The sequence below is a fragment of the Leptodactylus fuscus genome, chromosome 6, assembly GCF_031893055.1.
Source record: "Leptodactylus fuscus isolate aLepFus1 chromosome 6, aLepFus1.hap2, whole genome shotgun sequence".
Lineage (NCBI taxonomy): Eukaryota > Metazoa > Chordata > Amphibia > Anura > Leptodactylidae > Leptodactylus > Leptodactylus fuscus.
In genome coordinates this window covers 167,803,845-167,821,509 of record NC_134270.1, presented here as the reverse complement: position 1 = coordinate 167,821,509, position 17,665 = coordinate 167,803,845, and the positions used below count along the sequence as shown (strand labels likewise).

The following is a 17,665-nucleotide window of genomic DNA, read 5'->3' as shown; positions in this document are numbered from 1 at the left end:
GGGACGCTACATTTCACTGACGGCACACTGGGTGAATGTAGTTGAGGCTGGGACTGCTTCCCAAACTGGCCCGGTGTACCTCGTCTCCCCGCCTAACATTCCTGGCAGGGACACGAGAAGAACACCCCCCTCCTCCTCCTCCTCCTCTACCGCCTCCTCCTCCGCCACCGCCTCCTCCTCCGCTGTTAGATTGACCCCAGCTACGAGTTGGAAACGTTGCAGCACTGGCGTTGGTAGACGTCAGCAGGCTGTGCTGAAGCTGATCAGCTTGGGGGACAGACAGCACACTGCCTCCGAGGTGAGGGATGCCCTCCTCGATGAGACGGCAATATGGTTTGAGCCGCTGCACCTGGGCCCAGGCATAGTCGTTTGTGATAACGGCCGGAACCTGGTAGCAGCTCTGGAGCTTGCCGGACTCCAACATGTTCCATGCCTGGCCCACGTCTTCAACCTAGTGGTGCAACGTTTCCTAAAGAGCTACCCCAACGTTCCAGAGCTACTGGTGAAAGTGCGGCGCATGTGCGCCCACTTTCGCAAGTCGACAGTAGCCGCTGCTAGCTTAAAATCTCTCCAGCAACGCCTGCATGTGCCACAACACCGGCTTTTGTGCGACGTCCCCACACGCTGGAACTCAACGTTTCAGATGTTGAATAGAGTGGTTGAGCAGCAGAGACCTTTGATGGAATACCAGCTACAAAACCCTAGGGTGCCACAAAGTCAGCTGCCTCAGTTTCACATCCATGAGTGGCCATGGATGAGAGACATTTGTGACATCCTACGGGTGTTTGAGGAGTCCACAAGGAGGGTGAGCTCTGAGGATGCGATGGTGAGCCTTACAATCCCGCTCTTGTGTGTTCTGAGAGAATCCCTGATTGACATCAGGGATAACTCAGATCACACAGAGGAGTTAGGGATAGCATCCGATCCGTCACAGCTGGAGAGTAGGTCCACACATCTGTTCGCTTCACTGCGTTTAATGGAGGAGGAGGAGGAGGAAGAAGAGTTGTCCGATGATGTGATGGTGATACAGGAGGCTTCCGGGCAACTTCGAATCGTCCCATTGTTGCAGCGCGGATGGGTAGACATGTAGGATGAGGAGGAAATGGAGATTGAACTTTCCGGTGGGGCCAGAGGAGTCATGCCAACTAACACTGTGGCAGACATGGCTGAGTTCATGTTGGGGTGCTTTACAACCGACAAGCGTATTGTCAAAATCATGGAGGACAACCAGTACTGGATCTTTGCTATCCTTGACCCCCGGTTTAAAAACATCTCGTCTTTTATTCCGGTAGAGGGGAGGGCCAATCGCATCAATGCTTGCCACAGGCAATTGGTGCAGAATATGATGGAGATGTTTCCAGCATGTGACGTTGGCGGCAGGGAGGGCAGTTCCTCCAGTAGGCAACCAAGTTCTCACCGGTCCACACAAACGAGGGGCACACTGTCTAAGGTCTGGGACACCTTGATGGCACCCCCTCGCCAAAGTGCCGCCACGGAGGGTCCTAGTGTCACCAGGCGTGAGAAGTATAGGCGCATGTTGCGGGAATACCTTTCCGACCACAGCCCTGTCCTCTCCGACCCCTCTGCGCCCTACACGTATTGGGTGTCGAAGTTGGACCTGTGGCTTGAACTTGCCCTATATACCTTGGAGGTGCTGTCCTGTCCTGCCGCCAGCGTCCTATCTGAGAGGGTGTTCAGTGCAGCCGGTGGCATCATCACTGACAAGCGCACCCGTCTGTCAGCTGAGAGTGCCGACCGGCTCACTTTGATAAAAATGAACCACCACTGGATAGAGCCTTCATTTTTGTGCCCACCTGTGTAAAGCACCCCAACATGAAACTCCATGTCTGTACTCAACCTCTCCAATTCCTCCGCATCCTCATACTCATCCACCATAAGCGTTGCACAATTCTGCTAATACTAGGCTCCCTCCACCCTGATTTCCCCCAACTCTGCTGGTTAGAGGCTCCCTCCACCCTGCTTTCCCACAACTCTGCTGGTTAGAGGCTCCCTCCACCCTGCTTTCCCACAACTCTGCTGGTTAGAGGCTCCCTCCACCCTGCTTTCCCACAACTCTGCTGGTTAGAGGCTCCCTCCACCCTGATTTCCACCAACTCTGCTGGTTAGAGGCTCCCTCCACCCTGCTTTCCCACAACTCTGCTGGTTAGAGGCTCCCTCCACCCTGATTTCCACCAACTCTGCTGGTTAGAGGCTCCCTCCACCATGAATTGGTCCAAACTGGGCTGTTTAGCGGCTCCCTCCACCATGAATTGGTCCAAACTGGGGTTTTTAGAGGCTCCCTCCACCATGAATTTGCCCAAACTGGCCTTTTTAGAGGCTCCCTCCACCATGAATTTGCCCAAACTGGCCTGTTTAGAGGCTCCTTCCACCATGAATTGGTCCAAACTGGGGTTTTTAGAGGCTCCCTCCACCATGAATTGGTCCAAACTGGGGTTTTTAGAGGCTCCCTCCACCATGAATTTGCCCAAACTCTGCTGGTTAGAGGCTCAATCCACCCTGATTTTCAAAACAAATGTTGGTGCCAACCTCAACTTACTACAAGGGCCAAATTCACTGCTGGTGACAAGCTCTCCTCACTGCAAGTGCCAAATACACATGTTTCAAGGTGTTTTCCTACTGTCAGAGAGGTGGTATTGAGTGTGTAAAGTGTGTAGTTGTTAGGCTGTGATGTTGGGGTAATAGAGGGTCTTTGGTGTGTTAGATGCCCCCAGACATGCTTCCCCTGCTGTCCCAGTGTGATTCCAGAGGTGTTGGCATCATTTCCTGGGGTGTCATAGTGGACTTGGTGACCCTCCAGACACGGATTTGGGTTTCCCCCTTAACGAGTATCTGTTCCCCATAGACTATAATGGGGTTCGAAACCCGTTCGAACACACGAACATTGAGCGGCTGTTCAAATCGAATTTCGAACCTCGAACATTTTAGTGTTCGCTCATCTCTAGTGACAACGTCTTTGCTGACACAAGATTTAGTTGCCCCAGTGTCTGAGGAATGGCACCTCCTTTCCATTAATCAATACAGGTTGGAAAATTTGTATACCTCTTTCTGCTGAAGAGGGACACTGGGGCTGGAGAGCCTGACCTTCATTGTGAGTTGTCCTGACCCTGATTAAGGGCTGGTTTTCTACAATTGTCACATTGTTTTGGGCACCAACAATCCCTGGCTAGATGTCCCGGTTTCCCACAATTAAAACATTTTCGAGTTTCCCTCTGCTCTTGTTGTCTAGGGCGGGTGCCCTGTCGGCCTTGATTATTTGGGTTACCCAGGTTTAAGGTGCCTGAATTGGTGTAGTTTTTCACGGGGGCGGCTGCCTTTTTCTATCTGTCATCTACAGCGAACCCAACAGCCTTAGCATACAAGTCATCTGGGTTTGTGCGTCTCCAATCTGGGGTGCAATCTCTGATCTTTTCAGACATATTTGGTCCAATTCCTTGCATGAATGCCTCAGCAATCATGGTGTTTTTCAAAGCATCAGGGGCCTGGTCCCACCCAGAATCTACTACCTTTGTAAGTAATCTGCCATAATATGCTTCAACAGACTCTCCCTTCTCCAAGTTGTCAAAGCGGTGCGTCTAGTTTGCTTGTTTATCACACCACATTTGCAACATGTCTAAAGTTATACCCACTCTCATCAGTTTCTGTGCTATAGGGTTCATTTCTACCAAACTGGGCAGTAAGATTAATGGGCGACATCAGTCCCTCAGGACATTTGACCTGTAGAAGGGCCATAAGATCCTTCCAACTAGCTTTGTAATTCATCTGGATCATTTTCATTTTTCTGAGGAAAGCACTGGGCTCTAACTGAGGGTCTGGTAGTTGTTGGCATAGGGCCAATTGTTCACTGGGGGTCCAGGGTCGCCATTCAATCATGGTAGTGGTAACATTTTGACTGCTTGTCCCCTCTCCCCCCTCCTGTACCTCTTAGTGGAGTTTGGGATGTCCCTTTTGAGTCATCTTCAGCTTCGGGCCCTGAACACCCAGGGTTCTCCTTGTCTGGGATCTAGTTAGGACCGGGTATAAATGTTGGGTTGGCTTTGGCGGAGGTGGGAAGATCTCATTATCAGGTGGTTGCAACATTTTCACCTGCTGGGCAGTGGAGCGGTAGGATCCACATGCCAAACAGGTTTCCCGAAAATAGGGATTTTGTTGCCCACAGACTTTACAAGTCCATCCCTCAGAATCTCCATATAGTGGGGGTGTGGAGGGTGGATTCTGCCGTCCTTTCTGATTCAAGATCACATCGGAAGGCAAGGTGTATAATATACCTTTCTTTTGAACTGATTTTTGAGGCCAACCCTCTCTCTCCGCTCTATTACTGCCTTCAATCAGAGCATATATTCCTCTTTGTAACTTATGCTCCTGTATTTGTCCTGCATGATCTATTCTCCATTGGTCCCAAAATTTACTATCAAATAATCCTGTTTTGGAAACCCCTGCTCTCTTAAGGATTGTTTTTACCTGGGCGGCAATTTCTTTCCCTTCTCCCATTTCTATTAGTTCATATGGGGTGTACCCTACCTTTGAGGATCCCTTCCCCATACTAGCTGATGGCCAGTCAGCCGTGAGCTTCCCACTCCTCTAGGGCAATTAAGACAATAGAGGGTCACTTTGACTTCTCTAGTGGGAACTCCCAGACAGTCACCCTGTCTTCCTTGAACTAATCTGATGTGCAAATTCTGGTGTCGTGCTCGGGGCAAAACCTCATTCGGCTCCACAGACTGAACTTTCTGTCTATGTCTCTTTACAAAAACACACCTGAATGTTTGCACGTACTTGCGCGGATTCTACTTGGTCCTTAGTGCTACTACTCGGGTCCCATTTGACCCTGACCGTCCAGACACGGCTGGAGGCTAGTGTTCCAAAACAAGGACTTTTCAATCACTCAGTACTTTTATTCTCGCAACTCTAGGGATTAAGGATGGAGAATGACTCTCCCTTCTGTGCCGCCTTATACACTTTATAACAGATATAAATGGTGAACAGAATCAAACTTAATAAACCGAAGAAAATGTACAAGGTCTCCCAAAAATGATGACAAAGGAAAGTACAACTCATCATGTAAAGAATAAGCCCTTGCATAGCTATGTGGACAGAAAAATGTAAAAAAAAAAAAAAAAAAAAATGAATTTTGGAAGACTGGGAGGGAAAATATGAAAAAAAAAAAATTCCATACAAACCTGTATCATTAAGGGGTTAATATACATTGGCAAAGTTGTACAAAGACAAAATCTAAATGAGCTCGTGGATATTCCCACTGGCCCCGCTCACTTGATCAATGAGTTAGGGTAAGTCAAAAGGAGGGGTCAGCATAGTTACGGCTGAGTCGCACTGTGCTCCTTCTGAGGACGTCCTCTCCCTTTATACACTATATGGTTGTATATCAAAAATGAGAAAACGGCACACACATAAAATTACAAAATCTAATTTATTAAATACATCCATGTAAAAAGAGAAATCACAAATATTACAATCGCAAGGAGACAAAATAATTTATTTTATATAATTTTTATATAATTTTATTTTATTTTATAATTATTGTTCTGTGACTATGAGCGACTCCTGTGTGCTCATCACATGACCATGGACCGTAAATCACATGACCATGGTCAGGCTTTTATCCTCTAGAAGTAACAGAATGAATGACAGCAAGCCGAGATCTAGAAAACCATGAGGAATTGATACAGAAAGTATATTGGAAAATTATATATCTTTTTATTGTACATTTGTCCAAATTGGTCTGAAAGTGGCCGACCCCTTTAATGCTTCCACATCTGTGCAGTTAAGTCATGCCATCTTTTTAAAAATTAAAATAAAGGAAAGTTTATTCTGGATTTCAACATAAGTCATGCTATCTTTGGTTGGCTGCAGTACCGAAGGGAGTGAAGGGGCATATTATTTATTGATTTGAGAAATGTCAACTATCAGTAGGCAGTTGAGCTTTAATGTCCATTCTACAAATGGGGCACTTTTTATTTGTGATCAGCCACTGGTCCACACACACTTTATGGAAGAGATGCATACATGGGAGACGCCTAAATAAAAAAAGCAGAAAAACACGTTAGTAAAAATCTAGATTTTCTATACAATGCCTTTTCAAGCAGATTTGTAAAACTCAATACAAAGTGGCCCCTTTATAGAAGCCAATCCCTTGTCTGAGAGCACAGTATGCAGTACAGGGACATGACAGTGTTTCCATTGGTTATGAAGATATTATAAATTCATAACTAATGGCATATCCAGAAGTCATCACATGGGAATAGCATTTTACTAAGGAGAAATATCACCACAGAATCAACTGTTTGCAGAAGTTGCTGGCAGTGAAATGATACAATGGATGCAACCAAAAGCAGACTTCTCCAGCCACTTCATAGTGGATGTTCTTTGTGGCCTTGTCCAGTACGTTTCAGAACTAGAGGCTGCTGCCAAAATCTGTTTAGTAGGAGTGCTAGGTATCAGACCCTCAACAATCTGATATGGATGATCTATCCAATAGATTGGTTGTCAACATCAAAAAGTTGTACAACCCCTTTAAGCAGCCATAGACATAAGATAAGACCCTGCTAGGCTGACAACTATTTTCCCTGACAGTCAAGAGTGCCTATTCATTTCGAAGAAGAAAGAGAAAAGGAAGAAAAATAAGCAGCAGTCAGACTTCTCTGGCAAAAGATAGATTTCCTGAAGGAGCAAGTGATTGGACTTCTTGAAATCCTAATGAGCAAATATGTCAGTATCACTACTATTTCCTCATGGCTTTGGGACGAAGATATAGGGCATTTAGGACGTGTGTGATTCTTATGGTATACTAGCTGGTACCCGCGACTTCGTCTGCGGTGATTGTAGCAGTGGGTATATACAGGCGCGGGTAAGGTTTTCGTACTGTGTATAAGGTATGGGATATGAAATGTAAGTTTGTATCTTGTTTTTGCTGTAATTCAGAGAATACGTGAGACTTTTGTGTTGAAGTTACTTTGTATTTGAGCTGCTATATATACGGTGTTGTGAGAAACTTTACATAGTGACTTTGGGACAGAAGTATTTGAAGTTAACCCTTTCCCGCCGATGGCATTTTTTGATTTTCGTTTTTGACTCCCCTCCTTCTAAACCCCATAACATTTTTATTTCTCCGCTCCCAGAGTCATATGAGGTCTTAATTTTTGCAGGACAGATTTTTCATCATGATGCCACCATTATTTATTCTATATAATGTACTGGGAAGCAGGGAAAAAAAAATCAGAATGGGGTGGATTTGAAGAAAAAATGCATTTCTGCGACTTTCTTACGGGCTTTGGTTTTACGGCGTTCACTGTGCAACCAAAATGACATGTCCCCTGTATTCTGTGTTTCGTTATGATTCCGGGGATACCAAATTTATAAGGTTTTATTTACATTTTGACCCCTTAAAAAAATTCCAAACTGTGTTAAATTATTTTTTGAAAAGTCGCCATATCCCGACAACCGTAACTTTTTTATACGTGCGTGTACGGGGATGTATAGGGCGTCTTTTTTTGCGGGACTGGGTGTACTTTTCGGGAAAGATTGCTTTGATCATTTTTTATTCAAATTTTTATCAGAATCAAAACAGTGAAAAAATGGCAGTTTGGCACTTTTGACCCTTTTTCCCGCTACGGCGTTTACCGAACAGGAAAAATATTTGTATAGCTTTGTAGAGCGGGCGATTTCGGACGCGGGGATACCTAACATGTATGTGTTTCACAGTTTTTAACTACTTTTATATGTGTTCTAGGGAAAGGGGGGTGATTTGAATTTTTAATCCTTTTTATTTATTTGTTTGTTTTTTTTTACTTAAACTTTTTTTTTTGCATTTATTAGACCGCCTAGGGTTATTGACATGGGTGGGCGGTGTCGCAGATTGTCAGAGTGGTGGGGGCAAACATGGCTGCTCCGGAGCGTTAAAGAGAACCTCCTGGAGTATCGTTAAGGTGAGGGGCAAAGTGGTAAAGTATATGTATATGTGATTGTGTGGGGTTAGGGGCGAGGCTGTAGAGGGCAATATGAATTTTGTGGCTTGCTATGGTCCAAAGTGTGTGAGATTGCAGAGATGGTGGTGTGAGTTTGGGTTTTGTGGGGGTCCTGGCACAAACGTATGTGCGCTATTGTGACAAAAGTAGCCTATTGTTTAATCGGGTGTATTAACTATGTTTGTGGAAAATTTCAGCCAAATCGGTGGAGCGGTTTTTCCGTGATTGAGGAACAAACATCCAAACTCACAAACCCACAAACTTTCACATTTATAATATTAATAGGATTACCTGACATCTTCACCTTCCTCTAATATAGAAAGGCAAATGGTAGACTTTTCTTCAGTATCCTCCTCAGTTGCTTCCTCGCCATCTTGTTTGCCATGCAGTTTCCGCTCAGTGGATACCTTATAAGAGATGAAATTATTGGCAAACTTTATAAAGACCAGTTTTCAGGAAAACACATACATTTACCACAATACAAAAAATATTCCACAAACTCCAACTTTCTGTGCAGCTATAGAGACAACCCATGTCTTTAATACACTTTAAGGGAGCCTGCACATGAAGTTTACGCTCGCTCATTCTAAACGTAAAACTCGTGCAGAGTGAGCAGCATAAAAAACAGATCCTATTGACTTGAATGGGTGCTGGCATACACGTGCCCCCCCATTGAAATCAATGGGAGGCTTTTACCTATTGCTTTCAATGTGATACGCGCACATGCCGGCACCCATTCAAGTCAATGGGATCTGTTTTTTTACGTCGCTCACCTTGAACGAGTTTTACGTTCAGAATGAGCGAGCGTAAACTCCATGTGCAGGCTCCCTTAGCAAGTAAATGTGAATTGCATTGTGCAGATTTACAGAGGACTGGTCTTCTCTTCTGAGAGGTGGTGTAGTAAATATTTCTATTCCTCATAACATAATTCTAGAGGAAAATTTCTCATAACTCATTTTTATGCTGCCTCTATTATTCCTCCCAGGAATTAAAGAATAAATTGACAGCTGGACATTTCCATTCACACTTGTCAAATGGGTGTGTCCCTACAAAATCTGTCAGAATTGGATGTGATTGCACAGTATCAGACTGTATACACCCTCCTCCCTGAATTGATACCACTCAGTTGTCTGGTTATTTCTAAACAGAACAGAAGAATGGTACATCAGATGTCCAAGACAAGATGCGCCAACATTTTTATATAATTTGAAATACAATTAACAACTCAACACATGCCGGCATTGACAGGTCATCTTCAAAGATCTATTCCAGGAAATCTCAATGAGAATTTCACCGCTGAAGCAACACTATAGCTTTTCTAGTGTTAATACTATACGCTTTTTTTTCCCTCTCCTCATCTGTATAGGGAAGTGGCGCAGACTGAGCTTTTTTTTTTTTTTAAATGTAGATTGTGAGCCCCACATAGAGATCACAATGTACATTTTTCCCTATCAGTATGTCTTTTTTGGAATATGGGATGGAAATCCATGCAAACACGGGGAGAACATACAAACTCCTTGCAGATGGTTTTATGCCCTTGGTGGGATTTGAACACCAGGGCCCAGTGCTGCAAGGCTGCAGTGCTAACCACTGAGCCACCGTGTGGCCCCCTACTGAGCCTTCTTATACAGAGGGCCACTGCATAGCATCAAGAAAAAAAAAATATATATATACCAAGCAACCCAGATGATTCCCAAACATACACTTAAATATATTTGAAAAGATCGTGTACCATACACAAGGGAGATTTACAGCAGCAGTAATAACATCCAAATACCCCTTAGGGCACGATAAATGAAGAAAGACCGATGGATGCGAGGAGAAACTGCGCTACTCTCTTGAGATAAAATACGTTCTTTATTCCACTTTTCTTAAAAACACGATGCTACATACAGCGTTTCGGGGGATTCCCCTTTCTCAAGTGTTCCAGAAACACACAATGTACCTTAATAAAAACAAACAAATATCATAATGAATACAGGATATAGTCTCCTACAAAAAAAAAAAAAAAAAAAGTAAACAACTAAACATGGATTTTAAGTCTCTTCCAACCATTATTAAAGGCCTCAGTGTTACCCTCCAAAATAGTTGTCACTAATAAATGGTCTGGGTAGCTGAAGAGGCAAACCAACACAGATAGAGTATAAGTCATTAAATATAAAACATGCAAAACCAATACATGTAAAGTTTCCTTTAAAATACCATATACAACTAGATAGGAAGAGGGTTAGAGTAAGTTTTCTTACCAGACACAAAGTCAGGAGCAGAAGCTTCCCTGCTGGAGTATGGTTGTGATACACAGCGTGGAGTGAATCCACCATGTGTGTAACACGGGCTTTTACCTGCTACGCGTGCTGGTAGGGAGGGTCACATGTATCCAAATTGTTACTGCCCACCAGCTGCTCAAACTAATTGAGAACTGCTATCCACAGCTGATCCCTATGGATAACAGGGACATCTGGTATTTTACCCCTAAAAAGATAAAGTTAAAGGCATTGCTCGTCTCTAGGGGGAGTGTGTTTTGTGATGTGTAAAAAGGACAGGTCGTACTCGAATTCAGGAAGCCACGGACCCTGATCATGCTTTACAGTGTATTTTCACATATAATTAGGAGTCCCAAAACGATTAAGCAATCTGTATAGGAAATTGGTTGAAACCTCATCATAAATAAGTATATAAATAAAAAAAAATAATATAATACATTATCAACTTGAACCCACAATGAATATTACTCCTCAAATGAGGGAATTTTATTAAAAAATAGGTCTTATTTTGGACTGAAACATGGATACTGGTATGATAAGTTCATGATATAAAAAAATAAAAAAATAAATAAATAGATAAATTATGAGTAATACACATACATCTGAAAAACAAGGGGGTACAAAAATATAAGCATACAAGCTACAGTATAAGGACAGAACATTTCACATTAAAATCTTCAAAATCAGAGAATGAACTGAGTTGCATTAGTTTTTAACTGTTTAATCCATAAAAATGACCCACAATAGTGTATCTATTTCATATAAAGTTAGTAGCTTGTATGCTTATATTTTTGTATTTTTGTATTCTCATTCAATTTTCATGTGATTCCACACAGTATAATCCTCCTACAGTCACCCGTCTCTGCCCCAGTGTCATGCCGTTCTCCCCTCTTCATCTGCCCCAGTGTCATGCCGTTCTCCCCTCTTCATCTGCCCCAGTGTCATGCCATTCTCCCCCCTCCATCTGCCCCAGTGTCATGCTGTTCTCACACTCACACACACTCACCTTCCCTCGCAGCTCTCTCCCTCATGCACATATTGTAGGCGCGATGTGACGTCATCACATCGCGGCTACAAATGCCGGAGCTCAGCGTTAAAGCAGGAGCTGAGCTGTGACAACACCTGCTTTAAACGGCTATGTATTCAGCTCATCGGCGTCAGTAGGACGCCGATGAGTTGAAATCGGGACATGCCGACCGGGATCATTTTGTTAGGTCCGGGCCGCGCCGCGGGGCCCTGCGCGGTTGCCCGGCTCGCCCGGCCCTGGATCCGCCCCTGGCGTCGTGTTTTTAAGAAAAGTGGAATAAAGAACGTATTTTATCTCGAGAGTAGCGCAGTTTCTCCTAGCATCCATCGGTCTTTCTACTGCATAGCATCAGTCTCTATCAAACATATGTCATAGCTCTATATGAGCTATAGCTCTAGTATGTTCTATACATATTAAATAAGGACCGTACTGTACTGTTCAATTACCGTATTTTGCGGACTATAAGGTGCACCGGACTATAAGGCGCATTACCCATGAGCGCCTTATAGTCCTGCCTAGGTCCATATATAAGGCGCACCGGACTACAAGGCGCAGCACTGTAATAGCACAGCGCTATAATTGTCACTCAACACGTTTCACCCAGAGGATAACTCTAACTCCGGGTTCATCAGGAAAGAACTAGAATTAAAAGTGGATGAAAACCCAAAAATAAAGAAATGGTTCCCAGCGTCCTGTTATAATGAGGTTAACATCTGTGTTAAATAGGTCTTGGCAAACAGGAATTGTATCAGCCTGCCTCCCCCTCTGTGGTTTTATATCCCCCAAACTGATATATTACAGTGGGTGGTTATTTTAGGGCTCACGTGTGAATATCTATGGGGGCCTGTGATATCAGTCGTATATATCCCCCCCTCACACACACATACCATATTTTTCGGACTATAAGGTTTTAGAGGAGGAAAATAGGGAAAAAAAATTTTGAAGCAAAAACTGGTAAAATATTTAATATATGGGAGTTGTAGTTTTGCAACAGCTGCAAGGCCACATTGACAGGTGACCCTGCAGCTGTACGGGGACGCATAGTGTTTTTTTTGCGGGGCCAGCTGTACTTTTTAGTTATACCATTTTGGGGGATATCTATTGCTTAGATCACCTTGTATTGAAAAAAAAAACCTGCGGTCACTTGATCTCAAGTCCCATAGACGGCAATACAAGTGTATTGCCGTCTATGGGACATTCTGTCTATTAGTATTACGGTGGCTGGTCATAGACCCAGCCGCAATACTAATATATAGCAGTGACAGGCCTGGGAGCCTCATTAGGCTCCCGGCTGTCACCCGAACAGGTCGGCTCCTGCGATATCGCCGCGCAGGAGCCGGCCTGCAACTTCACAGGTACGGGGCCGGTGGGGACCGGCCCCGGGGGAGAAGGGGCCACGGATACTGACCCGGCATCCGCTGTACTAGAGAGGCGGATGCCGGGGAGGGATAGACGCCGGGGCCTGAGACATCGCTACGATCCTCTGCCCTTCATGAAGCCAGCGGCGGGGGTACGGAGGAGCGGAATAGCATCACCCCTGCCGCTGCTGGCTTCATGCAGGGCAGAGGAGCACAGCGATGTCTCAGGCCCCGGCGTCTATCACTTGCCGGCTTCTGCCTCTCTATTACAGCGGATGCCAGGCGCCACATTCAGACTATAAGACGCACCCTTCTTTTCCCCCCAAATTTTGGGGAAAAAAAGTGCGTCTTATAGTCCGAAAATACGGTAATTGGTGTCCAAGCACTGAGTGACCAACTACTGTTCCTACCACTGTGATTTATTAACCGTGGAGGATGAAGAGTTATTCCCCTCCCATTAGCGACAATATATATCTTTTTGCGCTAATTTTGGCTAGGAAGGGTTCTATATTTTTTATAATCATTTGTGGTGACATCACTAGCTATATGGTTTTAATATAAACAAATAAAGTTGCATTTTATCTATTCCTACCAATAATTTAAGCCATCCCTGATAGTAACTTTAGTTTGAAATTAGACCACACATGATTTTAAGGATGCTTTGAACAAACCATTACTTATGCACATACAAAAAAAAAACAATTCTGAGCTGCAAAGTGATGCTGTGGGCAGGCCAGCAAATCTAGGAACGCTTCTAAGATATTTTCCTGTACAAGGGGAAAAAACACCAAGTGTACAGTATTTCCACAGAACCAAAAATCAAACAATACCTACATGGAGTATACATAAAATGACGACAGGAGGAAAGGGAAGTCGGGGGAGGTGCTTGTGTCTGGGCCATAGCCATCAATAGATATAGTTTGGGCAGTACTGGCAGTCGACTGATGTCCATAAACTGAAGACCACGAAGATGAACCAGGACAGCAAGGATCAAAAGCAGAGGCGCTACGAAAGCTGACACTTCCGTGACTTCTAATACCATTATTGCTTAGATCTACAGGCAAGGCTTGCTGTAACATGAATGGTATAAAAATGAGAAAAAAGATAAGTGAAGTCTTATCCTGCATATTTACACAAAAGACTGATGTTATATACATATATATTGTATATAAAAAAAGTGCAAATAAGGTACAGCAAAAAAAACAACTCCTCATAAGGCTAGGTTCACACATGCACTACGCAACCCAATACAGAGAGCCCAACCACTAAAGCAGTGGTTACCCCACAGACTTTAATGGTCTGCCAGGTTTCTGCTCTTTTTACATTGAAACCAGAGGGGAGAAAGGTGCTCCGTGCAGGCTCCGACGCAGATGTGAACCTAGCCTAATGCAGTAATAAAAACCAAGACATAACATCCCTCTCTGCTGTATTGGCTCCGTTTGACACATCACTTATCTGTATATGGCAAGTTAACATTTTACTTAAATTTTATCCATTATTCTAGTATACTGTTAGAAACAATACACCAAGAATCTTTGCCTGGGCAGCCCCTTTAAAAGGTCACAAGTAAAAAAAAAAAAAAAAAAAAAAAAAAATAAGCAGAGATTTGAGTGGATGTTGTAGACTTTGTCCAGTAGTGAAATTCAATTCACGTTACGTCTATTATGTAAATTCTGCCGACGATTTTAGGGCATTTTACATAGTTGTAACCGCAAGAACATCCTACTAATATTATAAATGTGAAAGTTTGTGAGTTTGGATGTTTGTGTGTTTGGATGTTTGGCTGTTTGGATGTTTGTTCCTCAATCACGCAAAACCCGCTTGACCGATTTGGCTGAAAGTTTCCACAAACATAGTTAATATACCCGCAATAGGCTACTTTTCGTCACAACAGCGCACATACGTTTGTGCCAGGACCCCCACAAAATCCAAACTCACACCACCATCTCTGCAATCTCACACACTTTGGACCATAGCAAGTCACAAAATTCATATTACCCTCTACAGCCTCGCCCCTAACCCCACACAATCACATATACATATACTTTACCACTTTGCCCCTCACCTTAACGATACTCCAGGAGGCTCTCTTTAACTCTCTGGAGCAGCCATGTTTGCCGACCCCCACCGCTCTGACAATCCGCGACACCGCTCACCCATGTCAATACCCCTAGGAAGTCTAATAAATGCAAAAAAAAAGTTTAAAAAAAAATATAAAAACAGATAAAAAGGATTAAAAATTCAAATCCCCCCCCTTTCCCTAGAACACATATAAAAGTAGTTAAAAACTGTGAAACACATACATGTTGGGTATCCCCGCGTCTCTACAAAGCTATACAAATATTTTTCCTGTTCGGTAAACGCCGTAGCGGGAAAAATGGTCAAAAGTGCCAAACCGCCGTTTTTTCACTCTTTTCATTCTGATAAAAATTTGAATAAAAAGTGATCAAAGCAATAACTTTTCCCGAAAATGGTAGAACTAAAAAGTACACCCGGTCCCGCAAAAAAAGACGCCCTATACATCCCCGTACACTTACGTATAAAAAAGTTACGGCTGTCGGAATATGACGACTTTTCAAAAAAAAAAAATGTTTTAACAGTTTTGGATTTTTTTAAGGGGTCAAAATGTAAATAAAACCATATAAATTTGGTATCCCCGGAATCGTAACGAAACACAGAATACAGGGGACAGGTCATTTTGGCTGCACAGTGAACGCCGTAAAACCAAAGCCCCTAAGAAAGTCGCAGAAATGCATTTTTTCTTCAAATCCACCCCACTCTGAATTCTTTCCCTGCTTCCCAGTACATTATACAGAATAAATAATGGTGGCATCATGAAGAAAAATTTGTCCCAGGAAAAATTAAGACCTCATATGACTCTGGGAGCGAGAAATAAAAAAGTTATGGGGTTTAGAAGGAGGGGAGTCAAAAACGAAAATCAAAAAATGCCATTGGCGGGAAAGGGTTAACTTCAAATCCCTCTGTCCCAAAGTCACTATGTAAAGTTTCTCACAACACCGTATATATAGCAGCTCTAATACAAAGTAACTTCAACACAAAAGTCTCACGTATTGTCTGAATTACAGCAAAAACAAGATACAAAGTTACATTTCATATCCCAGACCTTATACACAGTACGAAAACCTTACCCGCGCCTGTATATACCCACTTCTACAATCACTGCAGACGAAGTATTGGGTCCCAACTAGCGGGAGATTAGTGCAGACAGATGGTATACAATAGACAACGTGTGTAATCTGTTTACCTTGATGTCCCTGTAGTAAGATTTTTTATTTTTTTTAATAAAACCACAAGTCATGCACTAATATTAGGCGCTGGCAGATAAGATACAGTGATAATACACAACATTTAAATCACTTTGATTCTACAGATTCAGTCTCTGTAAGGAGGGGATGGTCGGCTGAGGTGTTTAACAGAAACTAATACCCCTCTCCCTACTGACATGAAGATACACACTCAGCTGACGTGATTATGGAACTCTATGGAAGGGTTGGGGGATATAGCCATCACCTCCCAGTGTATAACAGCAAAATCACCAGCACCCTGTAATAATACTGAAACTGTTGTGACGATAACCTAAAGCTGGCCAATATTTATTACTCCTAACCCTGCATCATAGACAGGCACACCCGGCATAATATGCATTGATCTACATGGTGAGACAGCTGGAAGTAACTCATCTCACAAGTATCATGAGCTGCCTGACTCACTGGAATTCAACTAATGCTTATGGACACCGAAATATTGCAACACCAGACCTACAACCACAAATAACTATGCACAGAGACAAGTCAACAAGGTTTTACACATACAGAACTTTTGTTTACAGCCATCATTTATTTCATCTAACACCACTGGCCAGCAATAAGGAATTACACACAACGGATTTTACAACACTAGCGCCAATATACAGTATGCAGTGGCTACTGCAACATTATGAAGCAACTTACAGAAAAAGCCTTGGTGCAAAGCTCTTTCTACAAGTCTAAAAAACTAAGGTAAGTGCACACAATCTGGATGGCCTCCCCACAGGGCCGGCTCCAGGTTTTTATGGGCCCTTGGGCGACAGCCTCAGTGGGCCCCATGGTAAAGGAGGTGGGGGAGTTGAGACACTGTGCCTCGCAGATGAAGCGAGTGACGTCATGCAGGAGTGTAGCGTCACCAACGCCATACCTCCCAATTTTTAAAGAGTAGAAAGGGGCAAAATGTGCGGCGCACTCTGCGCGCCACGGCAAATTTGGCTTCACCCACTTTTATGTTGACTCCGCCCATTCTCATATATTTATCATGTGCCCCCACACAGTATAATCCTCCTACAGTCACCCGTAAATTACATGCCCCCCTCCATCTCTCCCCCAGTTTCATATACACCCTTCATCTGCCCCCAGTTTCATGTCCCCCCTCCATCTCTGTCCCCAGTTTCATCACATTCTCCCCCTTCATCTGCCCAGTTTCATGTCCCCCGTCTCTGCCCCAGTGTCATGCCCCCCCCCCTTCATTTGCCCCCCAGTTTCATAGACCCCCTTCATTATGTTCCACCTTAATATTTAATACAAAACAAACACTTAAACTCACCTTCCATCACTCCCCCGACGCTCCGCTCCTCTCTCCGCTCTCTCACTCCAGTCAAATAGCGATTAAAGCAGGAACTGTGAGCGCAGCTCCTTTAAAGCTACGGCCTGGCTTGCGTGTGTAAGCGCGATGACGTCATCACATGCACGGTCGTGGCTAGAATGGAGTTGCTCCTGGTAGGTATGATGTCACAGGAAGGGGCGGAGCCTCTCAAAGGAGGGCGGAGTTTCGGCTTTCGCTGCTCGGTGCTGTTTAGAGGAAGCCGGAGCCGAGCACATATAGATGGAGAAGAGAAAGCAGAGAGGATTGTAGCGCGGTAATGGAGGATGGAAGGGGAGAGACAGGTTTATTTTACATGGGACTGCATGTTGGATGAGGCTGAGGGGAGAGAGTGATGTGGTTACATGGGACTGCATGTCGGAT

The 17,665-nt window shown here is 43.9% G+C and overlaps 1 long non-coding RNA gene across 2 annotated transcripts; it reads right to left on the bottom strand.

The window, feature by feature from the left end:
- Positions 1 to 5,427: 5,427 nt before the first annotated feature.
- On the bottom strand, positions 5,428 to 17,394 carry LOC142209831 (uncharacterized). Of its 2 annotated transcripts, XR_012716971.1 has the most exons (4): positions 14,715 to 14,791; positions 13,484 to 13,719; positions 8,292 to 8,407; positions 5,428 to 6,053 (listed from the first exon to the last, which is right to left on the bottom strand). It is a non-coding gene; the product is annotated as an uncharacterized LOC142209831 (long non-coding RNA). The 2 variants fall into 2 exon arrangements; XR_012716970.1 differs by lacking the exons at positions 13,484 to 13,719; positions 14,715 to 14,791 and adding an exon at positions 17,246 to 17,394.
- Between the last annotated feature and the right edge of the window lie 271 nt (positions 17,395 to 17,665).